At 43.5% G+C, this 26,885-nt stretch overlaps 1 protein-coding gene and 2 long non-coding RNA genes across 6 annotated transcripts in view; 2 read left to right on the top strand and 1 right to left on the bottom strand.

The window, feature by feature from the left end:
• Positions 1 to 885, bottom strand: part of PARP1 (poly(ADP-ribose) polymerase 1) — an 84,427-nt gene extending 83,542 nt beyond the window's left edge. The window contains exon 1 of the mRNA XM_072927483.1: positions 830 to 885. The gene's annotated coding sequence lies outside the window, so the exon portion shown is untranslated. The remainder of the gene's footprint in view (positions 1 to 829) is intronic.
• The window catches only part of STUM (stum, mechanosensory transduction mediator homolog), a 52,125-nt gene that overhangs the window by 288 nt on the left and 24,952 nt on the right, over positions 1 to 26,885 (top strand). The gene's annotated exons all lie outside the window — the stretch shown is intronic.
• LOC140683794 (uncharacterized) lies at positions 5 to 25,606 on the top strand. The gene is made up of 2 exons (XR_012055281.1): positions 5 to 5,618; positions 6,694 to 25,606. It is a non-coding gene; the product is annotated as an uncharacterized lncRNA (long non-coding RNA).

The raw sequence follows: 26,885 nt of genomic DNA, 5'->3' as shown, positions 1-26,885 counted from the left end.
AAGGATGCTGCGGGAGGGAGCGAGGGAGGGCGGACGGGGCTCGGGGTCCCTCTCCCACCTGCGGCTGCTTCGCCCCGGCGGGGCCGCCCGGGCTGCCGGACCCCGCCGCGGCGGCAACTTTCCCCGACGGCCCCGCGGGGAGGGATGGAGGCACGGAGAGAGGGATGGAGGGAGGCGGGAGCCCCCGCGCGAAGTTTCGGTCGGGGGCCGGGGCAGCGCCCTGCGGGGTTCCCAGGGATCCCACCGAGCGGAGCGGGCGAGGTCGCGTTTCCCTCGGCGGGCAGCGGGGCTGGGGCAGCCGCCTGACCCCGCTCCGCCGCTCCGCGGGCACCGGCGGTCCCCGGCCCCGGGACAGATCGGGCACATCCCCCGCGCCCTGCGACCCCTCCGTTCTCGCCGGGCGGGTAGAAGGGATTCAGCTGTTCGGGCTCTCGCGAACTGTGATTGCAGTCAGAGGACCAAAGCTCACGGTGGCCACATCACTCGCTAGCTAGAGAAGAGCTTTCAGAGCCCACCATGCCGCGTTTTCTAAGGAGACCCCTGGAAAACGCTAGAACCGTTGTCCAGAAAAAGTGGAGATTCACAGCGTAAAGTCTCTAGTGTGCTCAGGTCCCTAAGACGTGGCTGCATCCTTTCTCTATTTCCTTTTCCTCCACTTGAATTAGGAATTGCTTACTGCAAGAGGAGGTTAGAGTTTGAACACTACAAAAGCCCCTGGAATACAAGGCTAAATATAGACATTCGAGATGAAAGCAAAACAACCACATTAATAAAAAACCAAAAACAAACCAAACCCAAACAAAATAATCAATGACTCATTAAACCATACCTCAAGTCTCTAACAGTCCATTTCTGGCTGCTGTTTCTGCTACAGTAGCCACCACAGAGACCTTCCTTGTGATATGGGAGTATCCTCCACCTAGCTCTGCTTTAAAGTGCTACTGACTGCCTTTAATTGCTTCATGTGCTTCAGGCGGCTTAATTCTTTAACAAATCTGAATTTCTTAAGTTCTGGTTAAAGTACTACCCATGTGTGGGTGGGATAGTGTGTGCAACATGTAGAAGCCATTGCTACTCCAGCGTGCTTGCGTTGTGGATGTATTCCAGAGGAAAACTTGCACTTTTTGCAATACCTCTGCATTTTCCTGTGGCAGGGCTGGTGTGTGTGTGCCTCCAGATGCAATCCACTGTGCACTGTGTTGTTTACATAGCCCTTGTGTGCAGCCACCTGAAGAACCTTGAGTGATGAATCAAAGACAAATTCTGGAGTTGAGTTCCCTCATGGGGCTTTAGGTTTCCTGGGGCTTTTTTTCCCACTCCGGAGAGAGAAGTTCAAAACCAGAGTTTCCAAAGCGAGTGTTGTTTTCTGTTGGCATTGAAGACACCACATCTTCACTGTAGACATACAGGAAAAAAGCCTGACTTACCACCCCTCTTTCTTTATCCAAATGATCTGACACTTCACAAAGCACACTAGAAAACCCTCAGTGTTCTCCCTTCATCTCAGAAGGACAGATCCCCATGAGCCATCCTTATGTTGAAATTGGCTTGAAGTGTGGTTCTCTGCCTGGAGCTCTTCTCTGGGTGCTGCTGGGGGTCTGCTGGGTTGTGTGTTCCCTCAGACAGAAGGTGCCTAAACAAGAACAGCAGACATCCCTCCCTTCCTGAAGGTGAGTGTTCAGGGCTCCCAGTCTGTGCTGCTTGAAAGCCTGGGAGTTGAATCTGGACTACGTAACTGTGTTGGCTGTGTAACCACTGACAGGCTGGACCAGCACAAAATGGTTTTTAATTTTATTTGTAATTCCATTTGGGTTTTTTTAACAGGTGGAGGTTTTTTTTTTAAATTTGTTTGCCCTCTGATGCGGTGATTTCAGTGGTACAGTCTGGCTGGCTGTGCCACTGTTTCTCCTGGCGCCCTGTTGCAAAAGTAGCAAACCAAACAAACTACAGATGAAAAGGAATCCTTCCCCGTGACATCTCCACAGCCTGGTAAAATGCAGTGTTTTGGAGATGCATCCCAAGCTCAGCATGCAAAGCATGGCATTTAGTTTGTACATAAATGAACTGTTCTGTTAATGAAGCTGCTAATATCACATGCATTTTGAGAGAAATCTTAGTCTGAGGTGGCACACCTGACTAGAATACAGCTATTTACAATCTCAGCCATATCCTGTCATGCATCACGTAGCCCACACAGGAGGGGAAACAGGAGGATCATGAATCTACTGGCAGGCATGTTCAAGGTAAAAAGAGATTTTCTATCATTGTTGCACTTCAGCCATCTCAATGAGCTGAGCAACGCTTGTAAAATAGATAAGATTTGCAGTGGTGTGAAGTATTCACATCAAGGATGTGAGCCTGTTCCCTGGGAAGTAAATGGCAAAATTCCCATTAGTTCTTGTAGTGCAGATTTGTAACGTGTTAAAATGATGTTTCACAGGCTCACCATGTATTTCTGCCTGCTTAGCTGGAGCGTGTGACTGTGTTTAGGTGTTAATGGAAGTCCTCTGTTTCTCAGTCCCTAAATTCATCCCTCATCTGTTTTGCACGTAGCTGTCATTTGTGTGTAGACTCTACAGTGCAATTGCAAAGAAGGGTCAGAGACCACCAGAGTAAACAAGAAAATGGGCAATATTGAATAAATCAAGTTTTCCAATGCTTGGAGATTAGTGCATTTGAGGTATTCATTAGTGCCCCATGCCTCAGAGCATATCCAAATAGTAATTACACTCTGATGCAGACTTCCAAATCCTTGGGCATTCTCTCACCATATGAAAGTCTGTTTTTTTTTTTTCAGTTAAATTATCTTTTCTCTGTTACAGAAGTCACCTTTGAGGGTGACATCTGAAAATTTTAAATATCTGGTTTATTTTTCCTTTGTGCTATTTATGTTTTGCAGTAGTACTCTATTTGGACAGGAGAAGTAACACTTCCTCTTTGTTTACAGTCAGTTTATTATCTTCAGTTGGTTAATTTTCAGAGTTTAATGTAAAAACCCAGAACTGCAGGTTTTAAGGTGCATTGTAAACTGGGTTTTAACCACTCATTCCATACATGCTACACAAGATGTAGTTCACAGGAATTTTTTCATACATAGAGGATATGTTAACTCTTCCCTTGCCAAAACTTAAAATTCAGATCAAATGCAGCATTAAAAAAAAAATCTCGATTAGCTTATCTACTTGTAACCCATTTTGCCGAATAGCCTTGAAATCACACATTCCTTCCAGTCGCTGTGATGGGCCACTTGGAAATGTTCTGGATCATTTTTCCATGGCCCAGTACAGTCTTCCTCATGTGTGTCTAACAGGGCTATGGGGCTGAGCTGCAGTGAAGGTGTCCCAAGCTGAGGTTCATAACAAGAGTGGGTAGGCAGAAGAAGGACGAGTCAGTGGGTGCTGTAGCAAAAGCCATCGTGCCTTGGCTACCAGCGCTGCCACAGGCATTGCAACCTCTGGTGTGGCTTTGGGTTTCTGGAGAGGCTCTGAGGCATCAGGGCCAGATCGTGCAGTGATGAGCTCTGGAGAACGGGAGGTGCAGCTGCCAGCAGCGCTGGAGGGTACCCAGTGCTGCCATTCCTGCAGGATTGGCACGGATGGCAAACGGGAGCAGGGCTGGCCGTGCCCTTTGGCTGGCAGACTGTGTTCCCCTGGAGCTGCCGTGTGCCAGTCAGCGTGGGAGGAGATCTGGCTCCTTGTCATTCCCGGAGCTGAGACATGGCAATCTTGCCCTCCTTCCTCTCTGCTCTTCCTTCTCTCGACATCACATGCGTGGGAGGGGGTAAACCGAGGAGGGGAACTTGAGGGAAATGTGAGAAGTGAGTGAAATTATCTGAAAGTCTGAGGTATTCTCCAAGATTAATCCCTTCTGTCAGGAAGGGGGTGGACTTTTGGATCACAGCCTGCGTTGTACGTGTACACTATTTTTATGTGGGGAGTAATTGAAATACGTGGCATGAAATTATGTTAGTGCAGGATAGGAGAGCAGCCACCCATGTGCCACAAAATAGCCCATGGAGGAACTCAGGAGTGCCAGCCTCTCACAGCAGCTACAGAAGGAAGGGGTGATCCCCAGCCCACTCAACTTTTTGCTTCCAGGGTTCCACAGTGCAGATGTCCTGTTCCCAGGTGTGGCAGCTCCGTATCACAAGTCTTCTGCCATCTGTTTGTTCACTCTTGAGAGAGTTCAAGCACTGCACCTTCAGCTGTGGGAATGTGGCTTTGCCATTGGATTCATAGAAGCCAAGCAACTTCTCATTAGAAACCAAGTCTCTCCTGAGCAGAATGAGCTCTCCAAAGAGCTGAATAGAAAGCTGATGGGATAAGATCTGCATAAAATTACCAGTACCCATTTTATTTTTGTGGTTGGAATGGTAAATATATGCCTCAAGCAAACATCCCTTGCCTTCATTATTAAAAGAAAGAATTTCAAGGAAAAAACACATTTTCTTGTCTATGGTAGAGCAAACAGTGCAATAATGAAATTTGGGCTTTCAGACATACGTACATAAAAATCTCAGACTCCCTTTGGTGTTTAAGATCTTTAAATTTTTTTTTCTTTCAAACATACAAACCAATGAATCTGTGTAATTTACAAGCTCATTTTTGGAAAACAAAGTATTTCTTGAGTGTTTATATGAATTTGTGTTTGTGAACTTTACTGCTGCAGTTTTTTAGCTAACATGGGAGCATAATTAAACAAAGCAAATGTATTGCCAGTAGACTTCACTCTGTCAGGTTTTGTATTTTCCACTGAAAAGGTCAAGAAGTTCTTTATGGTGATTTGTGCTTGTGCAAGGTGGGAAATGAGACCTGCAATAAAATGTGTGCATTCAGGTTTTACTACTCCATTACTGGTACAGTGGTATCAGCTGTAGATTATCCTCACAGTGAGGTAAAGTTGGACTCAAGAATAACTGAATCTGAGTTTTCTGCACTGTAGGTCTTTGTTCTTTTCAGTGTGTAGAAGGCCATTAAATTTTATTTTATTTTATTTTATTTTTATAACAGAGATTTAAGGAAGAAATCTAATTGTATCATATAGCTTACCTGGCAGATGGTATTGAACACAATTCCACAATCACCACTGGGTAGTCTGGAATATTTTTGTTCCATGAAGTGTCTGGACCACCTAGAATAACAATCAATTCTGGAAAACCCGAAGGGGTTCACAAGTAATTAGTGATCTGAATAAATGCCAAAGTGTTTCAACTTTGTAGCTGCTTGATTGAGACAGCTCCACCTAGTGTAACTGACCAGAAAAAAAAAAGAAAAAAAGCTATTTTATCTGCTGACCTGATGTGGCCCCTCAGTTTAATGCAGTGTTGGACAGCACACTTTGCTGTATTTTAGGCAGAAAGCTGCTTTCTGCTTTGCCCATACTCGCCTAAATATTTAATATATTCCTCTTCACCCCTTCCTGTTTGTAACACTGGGTTCCTTCTTTGAGTTTGTCTCCCAGCCACGAAGGTCACACGTGTATGTGCTGCTATACTCATCCTCCTGGGCCCTCCTGTGCAAATGCAGCTATGGGCACACACAGCAGAACTCTCCTGTGCCTTGTTCATGACCACAGCCTCAAGTCACAGTCCAAACATTTAGAACTGTTTCTGTCCTTTGGTGAGTTTTTCCTCTTCCCTTGCTGCAGTTGGTAGCAGTCAGCTGTTAAGCTGCACTTGCATTTAAAATGACTTTTTGGTTGATTTTGCTGTCAAGCTGTGCACTAACCCAGTGCTGCAGACTTTGAATTGCTGTCCATGCCAGAGCAGCTAAAATGCAAACAGGTTTCTCTGCCTCCCTCATGCCTTCTGTTTATCCACCAAAACAGAAAACAAAAGAAATGGCCAGGGACGTTTTTGTTCAGTGGTTTCTGTTCTCTGCTGTTGTTGAAGCAGCTCTGTGGAGATATTCATTTCTTAATGAACACATAAGGAGACAGGGCTTGCTCAGCATCTTGTAATCTTGTTTGTCATTTAATGCAGTTTGGACAGATGTACTTGAAGATTAAGAGTGAAGGTGGGAGCAGAGAGCAGAGAAGAGCTGTTAAATGGCCAAGTAAAGCAGCTGAATTTTAAGGTGGATTCAAGGCTGTTCCAGACAAAGGGTGTGATGTGGAGAGAAACAGAGAATCAAGTCCAGAAGGAGAAAAGTACATTTGCAGAGATTCAGTGAGAAGGCAAAAGAACTGAAACTTCTTGCAGCAAGGGAGAAAATGAAAGGATTTGAAGATAAAAGTAACTTGGATGAGGAGAGTGCTTTTGATAGGTGAATTTTTCCTAGCCTGGAGAGCAGGAAGGAAGTGAATTTTCTCCTGCTCTGAAACACTGGGTGTTGGAGAGATTTACAAAGCCTGATAAAGCACCATTACCTGCAGCAGCTCGCTGCCATTTAATCTCTCCACCTTGAAAAGAACTTTGAGAGTTTCTGAATTGTTCAGGATCATAAAGAGAGGAGCAGGAAGCAGAAACCAGGCTCCTCAGGCTCTTCCTTACCATGAAACTTTGTGGAGGAGCCTGAACACAAATATACCCACACTTGGCAGTGTCTGGCACAAAGGTGAGTTTTAGAACCTGCGCCCAGTTTTGAATTGTGTGGAGAAACAAGTGATTGGATGGTAAAGGGATTCTAAAATAGTCCTAAGGTTTGTAATAAGATCAAGTCAGTCTGACACATGACATCCTTTCTCCTGTCTTAGGACTTGTCTTTGTTGCAGAGCTTCACAAATTTAAAGCGACACAGCGGCAGCACCACAGTGGATGAGCACAAACTTGGTGGTAGCACTGTGCAAAGATGCTGGTCAAAGACAAAACAGAACAGATTATTTCATTTGGAAGGGACCTGCAATTGTCACCTTGTCCAGCTGCCTGCCCAGGTCAGGCCTGACTAATATTAATGTTATTTAAGGCCATTGTCCAAATGGCTTTTAAACACTGACAGGCTTAGGGCCCAACCTCACACGAGAAAGAAAAGTTTGTGTCATTGACCTTGCTTTAGAGATTGCAGGAAGGTGAAACCTGAGTTTTCCTGCTTCTGCTGAAGATAAGGAGTTTTTTCATTAAGGGAAAAAATTAATCCCTCTTCCCCTTCCCAGGGTTTTTGAACATTTATGTTATCTAGGTAAGCCCAAAGTGAAAATAGTGTAAAAACTGAAGAAAATAATCACATATCATTCTATCTAGTTATATTTCATTTGTTGATTTCTGATATTATAAACTTAGGTTTCATTCTGTGTAGAGTCAAGGGGAAAATTAAAATTTAATATTTTATTAAAAAAACTCATTTCCACAATTTGTTCTTTTTCCATCTTACCACTTAGAAGCTGCTCTCAACCCTCTTCTTTCAGCAATGCAGACCTTGTAATAAAGGCAGTTCAAACTCAGTGTTTCCATTCCAAAGGAGTTACAGACCAAACAATTTCTCTCTAACTACTTGACAGCTCCTCAAAAGGCCTAGCAAAGCAACCCCAACTCACACAATATTTCCCCTGAGGAAAAGAAAAAAATGTAACTCTTATGGCTGTGCAGCAGGATTTGAAGATAATGATCCTGTCTCAAATGAAAAAAAAAAAAAAAAAAGGAGGCCGTGGGAAGAAAGAATGAATTGCCTTTTTTTTCTTTTTCAATTCTCAGTTTTGGAGAATCTGAGTCATGATTTTTCAGCACTAGAAATGGCAATATTATACTGAGCTTTAAATTTTAAAAAGAGGATACATTACTAACTAATTTACAACTCTGCCATATAAGACAAAATCATGGACATCCATGTCTTTGAGCACAGCATAATGAAATATAGTAAATATAAATTAGGTGGTTGATGAAAACTGATGGGCAATACACTAACTTAAATTAAAAATCCCAGTATAAACATACCCAAAGGATATGCCTGGAGTGGATCATGGTCAAATCTTGTTAGAGGAAATAGTGAATACAATCAGTAGAGGAACTCTTGGGAACATAATCACATTGTCTGCAAGGGTTCATCCTGTACTACATTTCCAAGTTCAGAAATAATTCTTATACAAGGAATTGTGCAGGGGATCAAGGGCATCTTTGGGAATGTGAATTTAAATGTGACAGATCCTTATCCAGCCTCTCACCATGTTGTTGTTTATCTGGGCTGAACTCTCAGCTGGCCTCAAGCATTGGTGAATATCCACACAAAATTTAAAAATGCTTTGAGATTGTGGATAATAATTTTGTTTTAGTTAAAACACAAACAAGTTTGTAAAGAATGCAAAAGAGGCTAAATGGTCAAACTAATCTTGTGATTGTGTTGGGTAAAAAAATTCAATTGGACCAACTAAGAATGCTGTTTTAAAAAAGTGTTTGTATATTTTTACTAAGTGTTAGTGTTAATAAGCCTTTGAAGAACTGAGATTTATTGTAGACTAAAAAATAGATTATAATGACCCACAAGTTCACTATGTTAAAAAGTTCAGTAATTTCATGAATCATGATGGTTTTGTGAAAATATTTTACCTGAAATAAGCTAAATGATCACATTAGTATGGCACTATCCATTGGAAATAGTTTTGCTGGTTTAAGTTTAAAATACGTATTTATTTGCATGCATCTCTATTACATATGCCACTATGGTGAAATAAGATCATGGCATCAAAGTCTCCTGTAGGCAGAAAACCATTTGTTGTATCTGCTTAAGAGCATTCATAACAGAATGGATTTTAGACTTCATAAATTGGTTTTGTTAATCTGCTATTTTTAAAATACTTGCAAGACCTCTTCTGTTGCCATGACAATTTGATTTCCATAAACATGATATTTTGGATGTGACTGTCCAACAGTGTGTTTGCTGTGCTGTGTGGGGAAAGGAGATGGCAACTTGGCACCACAGAAATTACAATGTAGAGAGCTCCTCAGAGTCAGACCTCTCACTGAGAGTGGTCAGGACAAGTTCATTATAGTAAGAAAAAAATATCAAGTTATTGAAAAATATCAAGTATATATTTATCAAGTTAAAATATCAAGGATCAAGTTATATGTATTTATATTCCCTGTAAATTAGATTTTTTTTCTTCATATCTTCTTGTGAACACTGTTTTGGAGTGAGGAAACTTCAAGTTTCCAATGAGAATTGATTCCAAGAATGTGAAGACTAAATTCTGGCTAAAAGTACAGCTGGACCTTTTCGGATCTACATGCACAAAGCAGCTGTAAGGACACAAAACTCTCATTGCCCTGCAACACACTCTGGATTTGCTGTCTTAGTGGAAGGGGCTCACAAAGGATTTAGGATGATGAAAAGTAATGGTCAAGAAATTAGATATTTGTGAGGTTAGCCAGAGGAAGATCCCACCCTGGCTGAGGGATCAGCATGATTTCCTCATACTCTTCTTCTGTGGTTTTGAAATTATTGCAACAAATCAGACCCCTTTCAAAACTCATTTGCACCAGATTAGTTATTGAGTAATCCACTGAAAGACTTGGAACATTTTTTCCAATGTAGTTAGACAATTTGATGAGTGTGGATTCTCTGGATTTGGCCATTAAATTATCTCTCTTGATCTGTTTAATTGCGAAAGCATTGCCAAATCTTCCTGTCTGTAGTGCAAATCTGACAATGCTTTTTTTTGCTGCATGTCTTTCTGCTTTGGCTCTGCATCTGACAAATTGATCAATGCCAGGGAAGGTTTAGCAAGTTTTTTACAAAACAAAACCTAAGCTTGTTAAAAACAATATTTTAGACTCAGCATCATGGGATTTTTTTTTTCCTCCTACTGAAATTTCATTGTGGCTGCAGAGAGCTGGTGGGATGGTTTCTTGTCTTGTGTAAAAGAGCAAAAAGAGCACAGGGACTACAATCATTGTCAGTTGAGAGTCTCTTGTTTTCTCTTTTACAAGTCAGAATGTAATTTTATACACTGACTTGCATCTGAGTACTTATTTCACTCAGTCCCCCACACATCCCACAAAAACACTGTGGAAGTGGAGTCTCCTGACAGCCCTTTGGAGCCAACTCCCTGAGGTGACCTGACTTGGTTCCTGTTTGCTTGGTCAGCTGGACGTGGGGAGCTGATTTTTGTGCCTGGAGAGCCAACCCCTTCCACAGGCATTGCTGCAGGCATTGTGTGGTTTTACACCCCTGCTGCAGAGGTGTGGACACCTCCACACACACAGGGCAGAGCTTGAACCAAGCCAAGGGTGTGGAGAGCAGAATGGGGGCACCCTGGGCTCAGCCAGTCCTTGGCACCAGCCCATCCCACCCTAATAAATGTCCAGCCCATCCAGCCCAAATAACGCCTTGCACGCAGCGGCGCCAATGAACAAACTCTCATTTCTGCCACAGCTAAGCCTCAGCACTTCCACTTTGGATGGCAAATTCAAGGCAGTGCAGTTAAAAGTTTGATCTGTCTCCATGTGCTGGGTGCAGCTGACGCTTAGAAGAAACCTGTGGTGGAGTTGGGGATGGATTTTAGACCAAGCATATGTTCCTGGGAACCATTCCTGCTCAGCAATTACAGAGGGAACCCTTCTTTTACTGAGGCTGTGAAGATTAAATGGCAACAGTTCACCTTTAGTAGTACTGACACAAAGAATAAAATATTTTTGTTCTGTGTATTAACAGAAATATGGTAATTTTACTACAATACATGTGTGTCTGTGTTCTGGTCTCACATCAGTGCTTTCAATCCACCAGATGTTCTTTCAGTGCTCATTTATTCATTTGGTGCCAAGGCAGAAATGCACAGAGAGGGTGTCCCCTTCCCAGTTGCTCAGTAAATTCCAGGTCACACTGCTTGGAGCACTAGCCCATCATATGAATCAGGGCAGAACAGGTACAAAATGTTCCCACTGCAAGCTCAACTGCTTTGTCAGAACTGAGAACCCACAACTTACAGAGCAATGTGGTGTTAAGCCACTGGAACGATTTTATCTCACATCTGCTTGCCTTTTGGCTCTAGTAACATTGAGCTGGTCCCTTGAGGTTGCTCCCGTGAATAGGTATTATTTACTGTAAAGAAAAGTTGCAGAGCTGAGCTCTTTGCCCTTTCAACCAGGGAAGACTCTTCCCAAGTTGCAGTACCAAGCTGGACACTCACTGAGAATTGTATTTCCCAAATTAGCCAGCAGCCAAAGCTAAAAATCTGGTTTATGCTGCATCATAAAACTTAATCTGCTTTCTCCCTTACAAATGTGGGTTTGTTTTAAATATTTATGGCACTTCATCACACACTAGTAAATGCTTTTCAGTACATTTTGTAAAAGGAATGATACCTAAATGACATGATAGCTTACTCCAGGGACTGTGATTTAATTCTTTCCTGAGAAGTTTACTATCTACTGGTGTGAGAAGTGCCAAGCAGGCAGTCAAGCAGTGTTTTCATAGAATCATAGCATAATTTAGGCTGAAAAAGACCTTTAAGATCCTTGAGTCCAATCATTAACCCATCACAGCCAGCCCTAAACAACATCCCCAAGTGCCACATGCACACGGCATCATTATTTCAGTAGCACTGTGAGGTGCAGACTACACTCAAGCCCTGTAATGATCCAGAAGGGAATGTTATATGAAGGAGAAGTACATTTCATACACTTAAGACTATCTGTAATCTGAGTGGAGAGTTCAGGGGAAATATCCAGATTGTCCAGGAAGTCAGTGGCAAAAGTGCTGAGAGAATTTACACAGACTTCTTGCAATTCAGCACCCCAAATAATGCAGCCACACTTTAGTTCCATTAATCTCTTGCAGGAAAACTGTTATTAATGAACTCTTCTATCACTCTTGGACTTTGTGTTCATTGAGAAGAGAGGTGTTGTCTGTGCCATGCATTAATGAAAACAGAGTAAATAGGTAGGGTGGACAAAGCAGTTTTTAGTTTGGATGTGCTGGTTACTCCCTCACATATTTCCATGATCTGCTTTATGCCTGTGAGAGACACAAACTCTCTTGCACACACATGAGGGGCTTCAGCATATTTTAGTTAGTATATGGCAAAAAAGAAAACCCACACCAAACCCAAAACCAGGCAAGCACAGATACAGCCCAGGCTTGCCATTTTTCAAGAGCACTTTTCAAGATTTATATTGTGCTTTGTAGTTTAGTATTAACCAATATTTGCAGTAAGTAGGCTCTGTATTCCTTCTTGTTTGCACCATAGTTGTGCACAAAATGGGGCCTTACTGTGACCTTTAAATGATACCATTTTAAAATATATTATTTATGCAACTATGTAGGTGACCATGGCACTGTACAGACAATGGAAAAAGAAAAGGTCCTCTCCCAGAAGACTGTGACAGAAATGTAACCCCAAGAGTCAGATCCAAGTTAAAAGAACTCCTAGTAAAAACACACAATACAGTGTAATGAAAAGAAAAACATTTCCTTGAGTTGTATGTTTAAAGACAGAGTTTTAAAGGCACAGTTGGGACTTGTTTCTTAGCAACAGGGCTCATCTGAGCCCTGCAAACACTGTCATGTTGGAAAAAGATACCCTCCTGAAGATAAGTAATATGAAAAGAGCTAGAAACATCAAATTGAGATGTCTTCCTGCTGTTGCAGGAGCATTTCATTAGCACTGTAAAGCCTTCAGGCAACAACAAGGTCATTTTGATCAACTGTAATGATCAGAACAAAGAACTCCTCTTTGCTTCTCTTTATCAACAGGGACGAGCAGTAAAAATATTATTCAAAAATAGGCACATTGGTATTACCATAAAGCACAGTTTAGGTTCTGCCATCCTCCTGTATCCATAGAAACAGGGCTGTTTTCTGCACTGAGGGCATGGGAGTCCTGCAGAACAAAGTCCTGGCTCTGTTGTGCCTCACTCTGTCAGTACCAGAAGTTTCAGAGGAAGATCTGTAATGCACAGAGTAAAATCCTACTGGCCTGTAGGAAGAGCTCCTCCTAAAGGAGTTGATTAGCTGGCTGATACACCAAAGCAAGGGGATTTTTATAAGTATCATTTAATCAAAATAGATTAATGGCAAACGAATTTATTGGGCAGATTAGATGGGGTTCATGTAACCTGTGCACCTGAGTTGGTTGTCTTTATAATGTGAGAGGAGGAATTAAATTAAGTACTACCAGCATGTGACTCATCTCTTTAAACTGGGTTAAGTGAATCACACCCTCTGGGGGCTTCCATCTCTTCTTTTTTTTTTTTTTTTTTGCCTCCAAAGGGTAAGTGGCTCAGATCGAGACACCTCCCTTGCAGATATCAGAAGTTAGGTCAGATGAAAGCTACCCATTATCTGGTTTGCAAAATAAGGCATTTGCTTCAATAGTTTCAAAACATTTCAGGCATTGCCCACATATCTTTCTGGATTTCATCTTGTCCTTAGAAGAACTGAAATAGTTCTGACCTCTGTGCTGTCTCCTAATGCATTCACATCTGCTGTGTCTTGTGGAATTTTTGCATTTTTGAAACTCGGACCTCCTCTCTTTCTTATGAGTGCTCAACATAAAACCCTATAATTTCTGTAATTTCCATCATTACAGAGTGCAGCTCTTTGGTGGCTCTTTCCCAAAGCATGTGCTATTGAGAGGGAGGGAGGGAGGGAAGGAGTCACATCTGTGAGAATATCCCAGAGAGATGTGCATGGAGAGGGGAACTTCCATGAACTGACCACAAATCCTCTGTCACTCCCCATCCATCCTGCACTGTTCAGAGTGGGACAGAGGAAAAGAAATCAGGAATGAAAGAGTGAAGTGAAAGGTGAAGAAGAACTCCACCTGGGAGTGGAGGGAAAATGAAGGGGCAAGGGTCATGTTTTGTTTCTCACTATCCAAACCTATTTTAATCGGCAATAAATTGATTTTATCCAAGTCCAGTCTGTTTCACCTTTGACAATAATTGGCACATGATCCTGCTGTTCTCTACCTTGACCCACAAACCTTTTTAGTCTTATTTTTTCCCTCTGCTCTTTGGAAAAGAAGGGGAGTGAGAGGGTGACTGGGTGGGTGTGTGACAGCCAACCATGGGCAGCTGCCTACAGCACATCACCAATTTCTGTCCTGCTCTTCCATAGCCTCCCTCCTTAGCCCAGCCTGCAAGTCCTGAGGACTTTGCTGACCCTGGGATACCTTGAGCGTGTGTTGTCTCAGCACTGCTCACGGTGATATTTGATCCCTTCCTTGAGGGGTGTGCTAGGTGTTCACAATGTTTCTTTCCTTCAGGCACTATCTAAGGGGTAGAAAACATGAGAGAGGTCCTTGCATGCTCTGTATTCAGTAGCATTGAGAGCTGCTCAGTTTACCAGTGGGGCCGACAGGTGATCCCTGCCTAGTGCCTCTCCTCACTTCACCCCAGCCAGCCAGGATGGTGCCTGGCTGTAATCCCTGGGTGTGATGACTGATGAAGAAAGATTTCCCTTCTCACTCTTCTGACTTCTGGGTCACTGACATATCCATCAGAGACTTGATTGTGGCAATTCTACAAACAGTGTCTGTCCCTTGATCTTGGCTGGACACGACAGCACCTCACTGTGGCAGCAGTTCTCTGGCCACAGAGAGAAACAACTTTCCCAGGCATTGTCCTGGGGAAAAGTCTGTGAGAATATCAGACATAAAATGAGAAACAATTCTTAGCTTGCTGCACCTGTTATGTGAACATGTGGAATGTGTTATGGAGATTTGTTTACCAAAGAGTGGTTTCTTAATTGGCCAATGGTGATGTTGTTTGGATTGGAGGACCAATTAGGTCCACCTGTATTGTAACTGTCTATAAAAGCAATGGGTTTCTTAATTATGATATTAAAATAAAGATCAACTTTCTGTGAATCATGGAGTCAATGCTAATTGTTACCCAGCCAGAGACCTGCAACAGCACCTCACATCAATAAAAAGCACAGAAAACCATCTACCAAAAACTCAGTGCAAAGCCACAGTTAAAGCCAAGTTTAAGTTTAGGACACCTCTGGGAAGACTTTGCACTGAACCTGCTGTGACACAGGTAAGTGTTCCCTTCTATGGACCCTGATGCAGGTTTATTACCTATACTAAGAAAAGATTAATTGTGTGGCCACTGCTCCTCTTCAGCCTACGAAGTTCTACTACAGCTGCACAGCATAAATGCTTGATAGGAATCTATTGGATCAGTTCTGCTCTCCTCAAGTCATCAAAATCCTCATAAGATGTCATTAGCATTGCTAAAGCAGGAAGAAATATGACAGCACGGGAAAGACATTTCAGATGAACAATCTTTAACATCCTGTAACACTTCTTTTCTGGTCCATACTTGTAATCTTAATCTATATATTACATTACAGCCAAAACCCATGGAGGGCAGCAAGGCTTAACTAGGAAATTCAGAATTTGAGCAACCTGATGGTTCTTTCACTATGGCCTGAGGCATGATTTAGCCTGGAATTCCTTGATTTCAGTAGGAATTTGGTGCCAAAGTGTTTTCAAATGTCCATGCTCTAGTTTCTCTGCCTTCCTTCTATCATTCTTCAACAGCAGGAAGAGAACATTGCCATGTGTAATTACACAGACATACACTGGGGTATGATTAGTACTTATGAGATGCTAAAATAAAGGGAACTAGATGAAGCGCTGCTCTTGGTCAGTAAGGACATTCTGAGAGAAGAGACAGTAAGTTTAAAACAGAATAAGTAGAAAAATAGATGCAGTTACTTGTGTATGTAAATTTTTTTTTTAAATATTATAAATAGTTTAGGGCCAGACGTTTGAAAAGGGTAAGAATTAAGTTTGTGTTCTCTCCCTGCTGAACAGTTTGGCTCAGCTGTTAATTTTCACTAACAGGAAAATAAAAAGCACTTTTCAGATGGACCTGTACTGCCTTAAAGCCAGATCTAGAAATGGATGTTTCACATGGGTTCCATGGATTGTGCACACTGTGCCTGCCTTGTACAATTTGTCCCTTGTCTGGGAATGATAAGGCTGAACTTGCCCATAGCATCACACAGATTCTGCTTTGTGCAGCCAGCCAACATGCCAACAAATGCACCTGCACCTCCTCCAGGTACTCCTTTCTTCCTCAAGGTATTCTAAGATTCAGGGATTTTCCTACCCCGTGAGTGGCACTTGCACCCATGTATTGTTCTTTTCTCTGATCTTTCTTCTGTGTGTATTTTGATCAGTATTAGTTCAAAGAGTACTAAGGGGAATTAATCACAATTTTCACTCCATCCAGTCCTCTTCCCACCCTGAATCTGGTCGTGCATTCTGTCAGATGTGATGGTTGAGAAGAGCACAGAGCAAATTGCAAAGGTGAATGCCAGGAGTTCTAAAAGTCCTGGGGCTGCCTCTAGTTTCTTGCAGGGGAGCACGGGAGGAACTTGCAGGGGAGCACTGCAGCCTTGAGTTCCCTGCGGTTTCATGAATGACACATTTAGGCTGGTTTGTTCCATCTACACCCCAGGCCCACCCATGACCAGTTTTGCCCAGTCACAAGCACCCAGTGCTTTTGCTATGTGCTGAAGTTCCTCTTTTACATGAGGAGCATTTGCTGGGTGAGAGCTAATGGGATCTGCATAACCCTTAGCAACTTCTCATTCAGGAGTTTGATCTGTGCATTTTGAACTTCTGCTTCCCTTCTCCCCTGCTGCTCTGTGAACCAGCTTGTTACAGATCTCCTGACAAGGAACTGCCATAGGACAGTGGTTCCATTTGCAGTACAGTGTAAGGATGATTAAGGATGTGAGATCCTACAGTAAACCCTTCTTGCTAAGGGTATTTATTGCACTGTCTTAATTCCTCCCTGTGTCTGAGATGGAGAGGTGTGGTTTGCTGTGAATGGCTGATGTCCCAGACTGGTGGTGCTGCTGTTCCAATCCATCTCTAAGAAAAGGAGTAAGGTGCAGCTGCTCTGTGATGTGGTCTTAGTGGATCAGTGTCTCTGGATTTTTCATGGAACAGACACTTTTCTCTGAAAAATACTAATTGTAAAATTTAAGATAATTTTTCATGAATGCATCTAGTTAAACAAATGGTCCTTTAAATGACAATAACAGGCCTCTGCTATCAGATTGTTCTGTGTAGCACAGCTAAAAACACATGCCTTTTTTTTTTTCATTGCAGACAAAGCACAATAAAAGATGGCAGAATAGTTCTGATGTGTCGGATTGCTGCTTTTGTACAGTACTGTACTAGAAATCTCATTTTGTAAAATGTGAGAGAAGAAAAAGTGCTATGCTTTTAATTACTAAAATTAGAAGAAAAGGGAATTATTTTAGCTAGAAACGTGGGGTAATTTAATGCTTAAGTGTAGGAAGTTATAATGACTGTAGAAGTACACTTCAGACACCTGTAGGGATTAGCAGAGAAGAGTAAGGAATCCCTAAGTAGGAGGAGAACATCGAGGTGTACAGCAGCATATCAGTTGTCCGTGCTTTAAGAGCACACAGGAGCCCATCCTTTGGGGAGGGGTGTGGGAAGGAGCTCTATTATTGAATTTTGGGCAGGAGAAAGTATTACTGCCTATCTTTTCGGTAGTCAGAACTGCAGGTGCCTACATGTGCAAGAAAAGCATCTGACCTATAAATAAAAATACAATGACACAACAGTGGTTTAACTGATGCAGCCTTTCTAGATTCCTGATACACACCGGGACAACCATTAACTACAGAAATAAATTGTTACAGCAAGTTACCTTGTGTCACACAGGAACTTGAACAAATCCCTACTTCAAGGTTGGGCATTTATGTTGCAGGATGTCTGTAAACAGAAACAGTAACAGGTTTTCACCAGCTCGGAAAGCCAAGTCTTAGAGGGAAAAGCATTTGATGTGGTATGTGAAAGGGAACTCTGGCTGGAGAGTAGGTGAATATAAGGAAGGAAAAAATGTTTCATTTTATGAGAGAGAGGAAAAATAAATAGAAGTTGGAGCAACCTGACTGCATGGGGAAAGGAGAGGGAGGAATAAAATACATAATTATCCTCCTTTTCTATTTCCTTGAAAGCCAGATTGTTGGAAAAGTGGTTGGTGGTGTCATCAGTAAGTAACATTCACTGTGCAAAGAAATTGTATTTGACTTTGCTATCTTCATTAAAAGGAGAGGATGTCCAAGCAGAAAGACTACAAGGAGTGGGCAGGATATGGGAGAAGTGTCCTAAAGAGATGCAGGAGTTGAGTCACTGGCAAAGAAATGGAGATGGCACACCAAGGCTTGTGTGCAGGTGAAGTTTAAAGAGGGCATAGTATGGAGAGAGCAGAGAATGGGGAAGGGAATTGCAGAGGCTGAGTCAGTGCCTCTGTGAAACAGGAAGAGAAGGATGGCAACAAGGATTGAGAGATGCTGAGGGCAGAGTCAGAGACAGAAGGGAGGTGGAAGGCAGGATGTCAGAGAGCCCTGGTGCAGGCCAGAGCTAGGAACCAGAAATGTGGAGCACGGGTCCTGACACTCATCCTGACTCTTTGCAGACCTTGGGAAGAACTGTTTCAGCAGAGAGGACAGAAACCTCATTTGTGAAACAAGGCAAATTTAGGTAATGTTGCAACATTTCCAAGAAAAAGCAAGGGAGGAAGGAAGTTGGTTAGGGGACCTGGAGAGACAAGTGAAGCTGCATGACTGACACAATTCTGCTGAGGTAGAATACCCAAGAGACCTTCTTCTGCAGTGGGGTAAAGTGTAGACCTCCCCTAATTTCAGCTGTGCAGTCCCATACACTGAATTTATGTTGTAGTGTGAATGCTATACAGTGAATCCAGGTGGGATAAGGAGCTTGAGCCACAGCTGCCATTAGAGGCTGGAGAGTCAGAGGAGCTGGATAATGAGTCTCACAGCTGTACAGCTGCTGGGCACAAGGCAAGACCAAAGAACCTGTCATGATCACCAGGTGCCTGCTGGCCCTGCTCAGCTGAGGAGCAAGGAGAGCACCACCATCTGCTGAGCAAAGCCTGCTCCTCACACAGCTCAACAGACTTGCTAAAAAGTTAGGAAAGTACATGCATGCACATAGAATCAGTTTTCTGCAATTTCAATTCTGCTTAAGGATGTATCCATGCTATCCATGTTTGAATTCATCAACCTCATACCAGGCAGCAGGTGTATGATGCTTGCCGTGGCCTGTGACTATTATTTAAAAGTACTGTCTTTCTGCAGTTTGCACTGCAGAATTGCTGCCAAGATCAGGTTAGCCCTGGTGAGCCAAATTAATCCCTGGTGTAACTCTGGCAGTCAGTGGATTTATGTCAGGGATGAATCTGGGTCCAACATAGATGTATTTTTTGGCAGAAGGAAAAGTGAAACAATGAAGGAATGAATAAAGGTTAGAAGAATGGTCCCTCAGCTGTGCCTGGCCTTCTTGAAAGAAGTATTTTCCTCCTATGCCCACTCCTTCTTTCCAAGGAAATGCATTCCTCTGGTTCAGAGTCCTGAACTGGGGGAGCCATACAAGGTGCAAAAGTCCTTGGTGAGTGGGAGCTGATGAAGCTTTTTGAGCTACTCCAGAGAGCCACAGGCTCTTGAGAGACACAGTACCCAGTTCCCAAGAAAATATGGGAGGAGCAGCCTTGGGAACAGTCAAGAACTGCAGAAAGAGCTCTTTGGCCCAGGGAGTCGTGGGGTGCAAACATTGCTTACCACTTGAAGCCTGGCCCTGACTGGCACACAAGTGGAAAATGTGAATTCCCTTTCCTCTGCAGGACTGGTACTCCCCAAAAATCATCCTTGCTTAAAAAACACAATGGAAAATTGACCCTAGTGAATTCCAATTAGCCAAACTGGAGGATGTACAGAAGCAGAGAAACAACATCTTTGTTTAGATTGAGAAGTCTTGCATTGCAATGTCAGTGTCAGGTGTTATGGTGGGTCTGCTGCCCCCAGTGTGACTTCTGGAAAGGACATTTAAAAGGCTGAATCTCGGCTGCACCGTTTGACAGTGAGATAAAAGCTTCCAGCAGTCTTGCATAGGAGTGTTGAACCATGTCACCATCATGCCCTGTTTCATTGTCATCATTGTAACCTGTTCCACATCAGAATTAAAAAAAGGAAGAGGTGGAATGAAACCATGCTAATTTCAAGTTTCTCTGCATAACCCTTTTTCCTGTGACAACACCTCACTCCATATAAATCTCCTCTAGCCTCCAAAAAATGAGGTTCTTGAGTCATTGTACATATGTACATAGAGGTATTACTTTTGGTATTTTACTCAAAATCATTATGTGCTCTATTGTGATGCTAGGAGCTCAGTTCTTTGTGAAATTAACAAAAAAAAAATTAATTTTTATCTAGTGCTGACCAGCAGCTAGTTGGCAAATATTGAGATATCAGAAAGTATTTGGTAAAGGGTAAATCAGTCCTTGGACAGAAATACATGTAAATCAAGTGCTTTTTGCTGCAAACTGGAACACAAGAAATGCAAGTGATGGGAGGAAGAGGGAATTTAGATAAAAAGACCACAGCTACACGGCTGTGTCTCTGCAGGCCTTGCTGGACACATGCAGATGGCCAAGAAGAATTAACTGTGGTTAACCTGGCATTTGAACACAAGTACTCATCTATGCTTGTGACCTGGTCAACTAAGCTGTGGCATTTCCTTTGGCTTTGCTCTCAGAAGAGGACTAGTCCCAGCAGAAATGATGATTTTATCTAAGTCAATATTTCTTCTAAAGAATGACCATACTTGTGCACAAAGCAGTGTTTCCTTTCAGTACAAAGGCATCTCCCCTCAGAGGCTGCCTGAGCTGTTTGACAGGAGCCTGCACAGCTCAGGGGAGGGACTTGAGGTTCATCTGTTTTGGTGTGATCAGCAGCTCACAAGCAAGTTCTCCAATTGCTGTGAGAGTAATTGCACTTGACATTTTAGAGCTAGAGCAGCTTTTCAAAAATAAATGGAGAAATCATGAAGTGGCCTCCGTTCAAGGGCTGTGGTGGCAGAAGGACGCAGCCCTGGGAAACAAAACCAGGGAGATCAGCTAAGCTTTGTGTGGAGTAGTTAAAGTTACTGAAATACCATAGAATAGCTGGGACTGGAAGAGGTTTCTGGGGGTCACTTAGTCCTTCCACCAAGTGGGTTAAAGTAGAGCAGTTTGCTCAGGTCCTTCTCCACAGCATCACAGGATCCCTGCTGGTATTGACACATGCACTAGCCTCCATAATATCCACATTTTCTCCATCCTTGTCAGAAATCTTCCTTTTAGAAAACTGTTGTATTGGGGCTGGATTCATTTGTCTTGGCTGGTGCTCATAACCACAGAATCAGTAAAGTCAGGGGTCACTCCAACCTCACTATTTATGGAGCCTGGGCTGGGGTGATGTCAGGCACGAGGTACCACAGCTCATTTCTCTGCTGCAAGAAGAGATTTGCTTTTGTTGGCCTGCATGGGGCCTTTCCAAGGGGAGCCAAAATGGCTGTGGAAGACTCCAGAGCTTGTCCACAGGAGCAAGACTGGTTGTGTGTAGAGGCTCACTCTGGCTTTGTGCTCCACCTCTAGAATTTCAGCACCCTCACCAAGGAGGCTGTGGGTTGCTGCAGCTCAGCTCTGAGTGGATCCTTGTCCTCCCCATCCCACACTGCTCTTCTGCAGAGCCCTTCGTGTTCGAATCTGCTGGTCAGGGATGCTGAGGTGGGAAGTTCCAGTTAGAAGGGGATGCAAAGGCTGCATGTATTGTTGAAAATGCTCCATAATGGTTTTGCTGAATAGGATAAAACATCTTGATATCCTCAGTCAAGTAAACAACCGTGAAATGAGATTTTTGTTTGCAAAGTGCCTGAATGACCTGAAGGTACCAAAGCCAAACTTAGAGTGCAAAGCACCATCTCCTAAATATATTGGATGCTATGTACATCAGCAAAACAGCAGTGGCTTTAGTAGGTAAAGCGCTTTACCTTTCATCTAAGAGTAGAGGTTTTATGAAAAGTGTCCTTTAAAATCAAGACCTGGTCACTATTTGACTAATGGTAGCGCTGAACAGAACAACAAGGATATAGCTCCATCAGGCTAGACAGTAAATTTCCTGACAGACTTTCTAAATTAACACCTTAATAATGTTACTTTGGCATTATAAGAATCAAGTTATAGCATCAGAATTACTTAGCCAGCAGCTGTAAATCCAGGATGGAGTTCTGGTCTCACAAATCATATTCCAGACTCCTGGGTACAGCACCACATCACTTAGCTACAGAGTGCAATTCTCTTATGTCCTGTTTGTCCCTGCTTGAGACACTTTGGCTCATAAAATGTGTGCACTGAGTTTTCTGGATTAAGAAAAAAAGATGAAATGCTGTTTTTGTTAACCTCCTGCATGCTTATCACTGCAGATCTCCGAACATTTATGTCAGTTTTGTTTTACATTCCTTTAGTCCTTAAAAGATAGCTTGTACTTTGAGGTGATTTTGGAGGCTGATGCAATTTATTACACTGCCATTTCAGCTGCCTTGTTCAGTAGAATAACCTCTAATTGCTCTGCATCCCCATGTAACTTTCTAATAAGATTAATTCTGTCTTGTGTCTTGGTAGTCTCTAATTAACATGATTTGTCTTCACAGTTAAGGGCTCCAGGGTATCACAGCAAGCTCAGAGTCACTGCTCAGTGAATCTTAGAAGTAGTTAATCCATCCTTCCATGAGCAGAGCAGACCCTCCTAGGGAGCTTCAAAGGGCTAAATTCATCTCAAGGCATTGATGAGAGAGACAGAGGAGGCAGAGCAGCTGCAGACCTCACCTGGAGCTGTGGCTGCGGGGCTGGGTCAGCCAGCAGGGCTGGAGGGCGAGAGCCTGCACTGCCCCTGGCCTGCTGCTCCCCTCTGCCCTGTGAGAGCTCCCCAGGATGGGCTGGTGGCACTGGAACCTGTGTGAGGGCAGAGGCAGAGGAGGAGTGAGCGTTTGATGTGGCCTCACCCAGCAGCCCTTAAACTCACATGGCAGCTGGAGGACCCTGCGTGCCCTCCTCCTGCTCTGTGCCTGATGAGAAAGAGCTTTCTGTGGCACAGACAATTAAGGATAAACTTCAATTCATCACTGTATAATTGGCAAGAGCCTGTGTGAAAGCTCATAAGTGTCCACAGGCTTTTCCTCATTATGCTTCTGCTGTTACACAGCTTTTACTTGCAGCATCCTTTAGAAACTGGAGGGATAAGAAACCTTTTCTTGCAGGAGGTTTCATGGCCTCTCTGAAATGGAGGGGCTCTCCCCAGACATTCTTCTGTTGAAGCTTCCAGGTTGGGCAAGTTTGGGTGAAAATCCAGATTCAAATTATTTCTGTATCACCAGCACAAAACAGAATGGCTTGAGGTTTGTTTCTGGATGTACATCAAAGAAATAGAAAATTAATTTCTGTGAATAGGATCAGAGTCTTAAAAACAAGAGATGGTTTAGTGGATTATTATTTTTGGCTCCTTGGTTCCTCTCTCATGCAAGGCCCAGGCTCCTGCAGTGGGTGGGTGCAGAGCAGCCCAGGAGTAGGAGAGCCATGGCAGAGCATCCACACCACTGCTCCTGGCAGGAGGAGAAGGGAACACAAGGTGGGATAAGTACCTGGTTTCATAGTAGACAATATAAATACAGAAAGTTCTGCATGGCAGGAGACAGTAGAGAGAAGCCAGCAGCAGAGCTGATTCCATAAAAAAGAGCTTTTAAATTGTTGATAAAGTTACAGAGAAGCAGAAATGAGTCCACCTGGGTCAGATGAGCTCTCAGCAAAGTGCCCTGTGCTGTAAACAGCAGTCATGCCTTTTGTTCTCCCTTATGTTTGTTATAATTGGAAGCCAATTGCATTATTACTCTGAATGCTGGCATACTTAATAAGGATACAAATTAATTAAAAATCTTCCCTCCATTCCATTAGCAAAGAAAAAAAGCAAGCACTGAGCAGGAGCGAGGCTGCAGTGCCTCAGTTGTTTTCACAGTGGTGCAGCAGAAGCAGTGGCAGGTCGCTCAGCCTCCCTGGCTCACATGCAGATGGGCTCTCATCCACTCCTGATGTACTTTGATGAGCTTATCTCCAGCAATTCCTATTCCTTGAGTGTAGGTGTTACTTGTTGCAGCTTGCCCACTTCCTATGTCTATTTCCTGTCCATGTAGCAATATTCCCCCCCACTTCTGGGACATTATGTGTTCTCTACAGTGGCTCATACTGCTGTAAAGCATGATGCAAAATGTCCTTGGTGGTTCTGGGACCACATCATTTATCCAAAAGGAGAGAAAAAAAATATATCTGGGAATCAAGCAGGTGCAACTTGCAAAGATAATTCAGCAAGTCCCAGCAGAATTCTGAGGTCTGTTCCACCACCATGGATTATCTGGGGCCTTGCATTTGCTGTTCAGCAGAAATTCTCCAGTCTCAAATACTTCAAGCACACCCTTCATTTTATGCATCAAGTCAACAGAATTAAACCATAGAACTGGACTGGAAAACTCCACCCAAGGATTGTGGAATGTCTGGCAGTGGAACAAGCTGTGCTTCAATCTCACTATTTATGGGTGGCTGCTTTTAAGTGTTCAAAACATTGCAGTGCTGCAGAGTAAAAATAATTTTGATGGGTCCGTGTATAATTAAAGCTTTAGTAAGTCACTTCACCTCCATGCAGCTCCCCCCCCCCCCCCCAATGTAATTTAAGATTTTGCTGTGTATTTTTAGCCTTGGAAGCCTGTGAAAGTTTGTTGCAGTCAAAGTATTGAAGTTTTACTTTAAAAAACTCTGCATTTTTAGAAGAGTTAACTTTTTCTAGAGCATTAAATACGAGAAAAATCTCATTTTTGATGCAAAGGCACTACTGTCTTATTTGCACGTGGGCTGTCTTCTGTAGAAGCTACACAAACACTGTCAAGTGTGTTCTGACCACATGACACAAAGCTCCTGATAACAAACAGATGCAGAGCTCAGTGCTGGAGCCACAGCCAGGTGCTGGGAAAGCTGGGCTCAGCCATGGGCACACAGAGCTTTGGGATGTGCAGGTCATTTTCCACATGTGTAGGAAAAGCAGAGAGCTAATCCCATACACAGCCTGCCTTCTGCAGGCTCAGGACTTAGAACGAACCCTGTGCAGACGAGGATTGCAGGTGCCAGCTCTCTCTTGTCAAGTGACTGTATATTTTTGTCCACAGCAAGGCCAAAGGGAATGGAGGGAGCCAAAATTCCCTCTAAATGTCCTTTGGATATGGAAGGGGAAAATAAAAACAACGTGCTGGCAGAAGCTAAACAAAACATTTTTAATAGCAGGCCAGAGAAGAAAAATTCATGAGCTACTCTCCATGGCAACATCTAGGTTCTGTCACGTTTGCTGCCTCCACTCTCTCCTCCTTCCCTTTCTCCTCTCCCGCTCCTACCCTTGGGCTCCTGCTGCTCCTGCCCCAGCCCTGCCCACACAGCTGTCCACAGGAGCTGGCATTTGCACCAAGGTGTCATCAATGTCCCCTCCTGGCAGATCTGAATCTGAGGGATTCAGGTTGTTAATTCTAAGCCTCCTGTTTCCTAAGCTGTCCACTGCTCCTGCTCTTCTTACCCCTCAAATCCTTAGAGCCACCTATCCCCTCTGGCCCCCTGGCACTGTATTTTCAAGGGCAGAATTCAGTCTGTATGGATACTGGACGGGGGAAAAAGCTTGCCCATGGCTGTTTAATTAAGCTTTAACCTAAAACCTGAGCTTTTAAATGTTAGTCTAAAACTTGCTTATTTCTAGGGAAAAAGACCCCAAAGCAGGTAATTGCAGTCAGTGCTGACTTACTTCTGTGACTGAAATGAACTGCAAGGGGAAGGATGCAGGAGATGCCCCTGACAGGTTGCATGTGGGGAACACTTGAGCCTTGCTGGTGCTGCAGCACTCTGCTGCAGTCTTGCCACCTCTACTTTCTTCATATTTCATAATATCACAGAATCATCAAGGCTGGAAAAGACCTTTAAGGCCATCGAGTCCAACCAAGAGAAACAAGTCCAGTAGGCAATAACCAGTGAGGAATTGCAGCCTCCATCCCTGCACTAGGCTCCAGCCCAGCCCTCAGGAGCAGCCCCACCAGTTCCTCAGTGCTCCCAGACTGCTCCCTGGGAGAAGGCACAGACTGTGCAGCTGGATGCTGTGCTCCAGGAGTGCAGCTGTAACCCTGTGGACTGATTTTCATCTATTTCTATGAATGGCAAGTAGCTTGGTGATCCTCTGAGGAAACTGGGTGGGAATTTGCCCCCTGGCAAAGGAGCACAGTTGGCCACAGAGCCAGGTACTCAATAAAGGTCAGTTCCTCAAGAGACCACCCTGCAGCCTCCATAACTCTACTTTTCCTCTGCAACAACCACAGAGGATGACACAGAGGTACCTCAAATATTTTCCTGAATCAGCCTTTTCTGTTCAGAAAGCTGCAATAAGCTTGGAAAGAAAGCACTCTGATCTCAGGGTGACACACCTGCACTAGCAGCCCAAGCCCAGGGAGATCCAGCCAGGTGGAGACTGGGGACACTGGTGAGGATTCACACTGGCCAGAATGCTTCCAGGGCTTTTGACTTTGCACATGTTTCCTCAGGCAATGACACAATTGTCTGCTTTAGGAAACTTCATCATCCTGGGCTTTAATGTTTTGCAACTCCATTTTATCACCTTGTTAATAGTGTCCTTTCCACAGCCCAGCTCTACCCAGCTAAGCAGAGGAGGGAATGGTGCTGAGCATCAGCACATAGTGCTTTACTACTTCCTTAAGCAAGGGTTAGTGGTTTCCCTCATCATACCCCAAAAGACTACAGCTGGCACTGGATTGATGCCAAGGATGAGAGGCCTCCACTCCTGAAATGACTCTTTACAGCTCTAACTAGAGTATAAAAACAAGTTCATGGCACTGGGGAGCCAAGGATGTCTTGAGCAATAGATACCATATCCACTTTTATACCGAGGCAAGGAGTGCAGTCCTTATAACCATCCTTGAACAGCTTTTTCTGACTCACACGAGCAAGAGCCTGCACATCTCATGAATTTTCAGCACATCCACAACATCTGCCTCACATACCTGCCAGCACTGTTTAATGACAGCTAATCATCATT

This window comes from Taeniopygia guttata, chromosome 3, assembly GCF_048771995.1.
Source record: "Taeniopygia guttata chromosome 3, bTaeGut7.mat, whole genome shotgun sequence".
Lineage (NCBI taxonomy): Eukaryota > Metazoa > Chordata > Aves > Passeriformes > Estrildidae > Taeniopygia > Taeniopygia guttata.
Note: the sequence above shows the minus strand (reverse complement) of the source record. Positions and strands in the feature narration are given on the sequence as shown.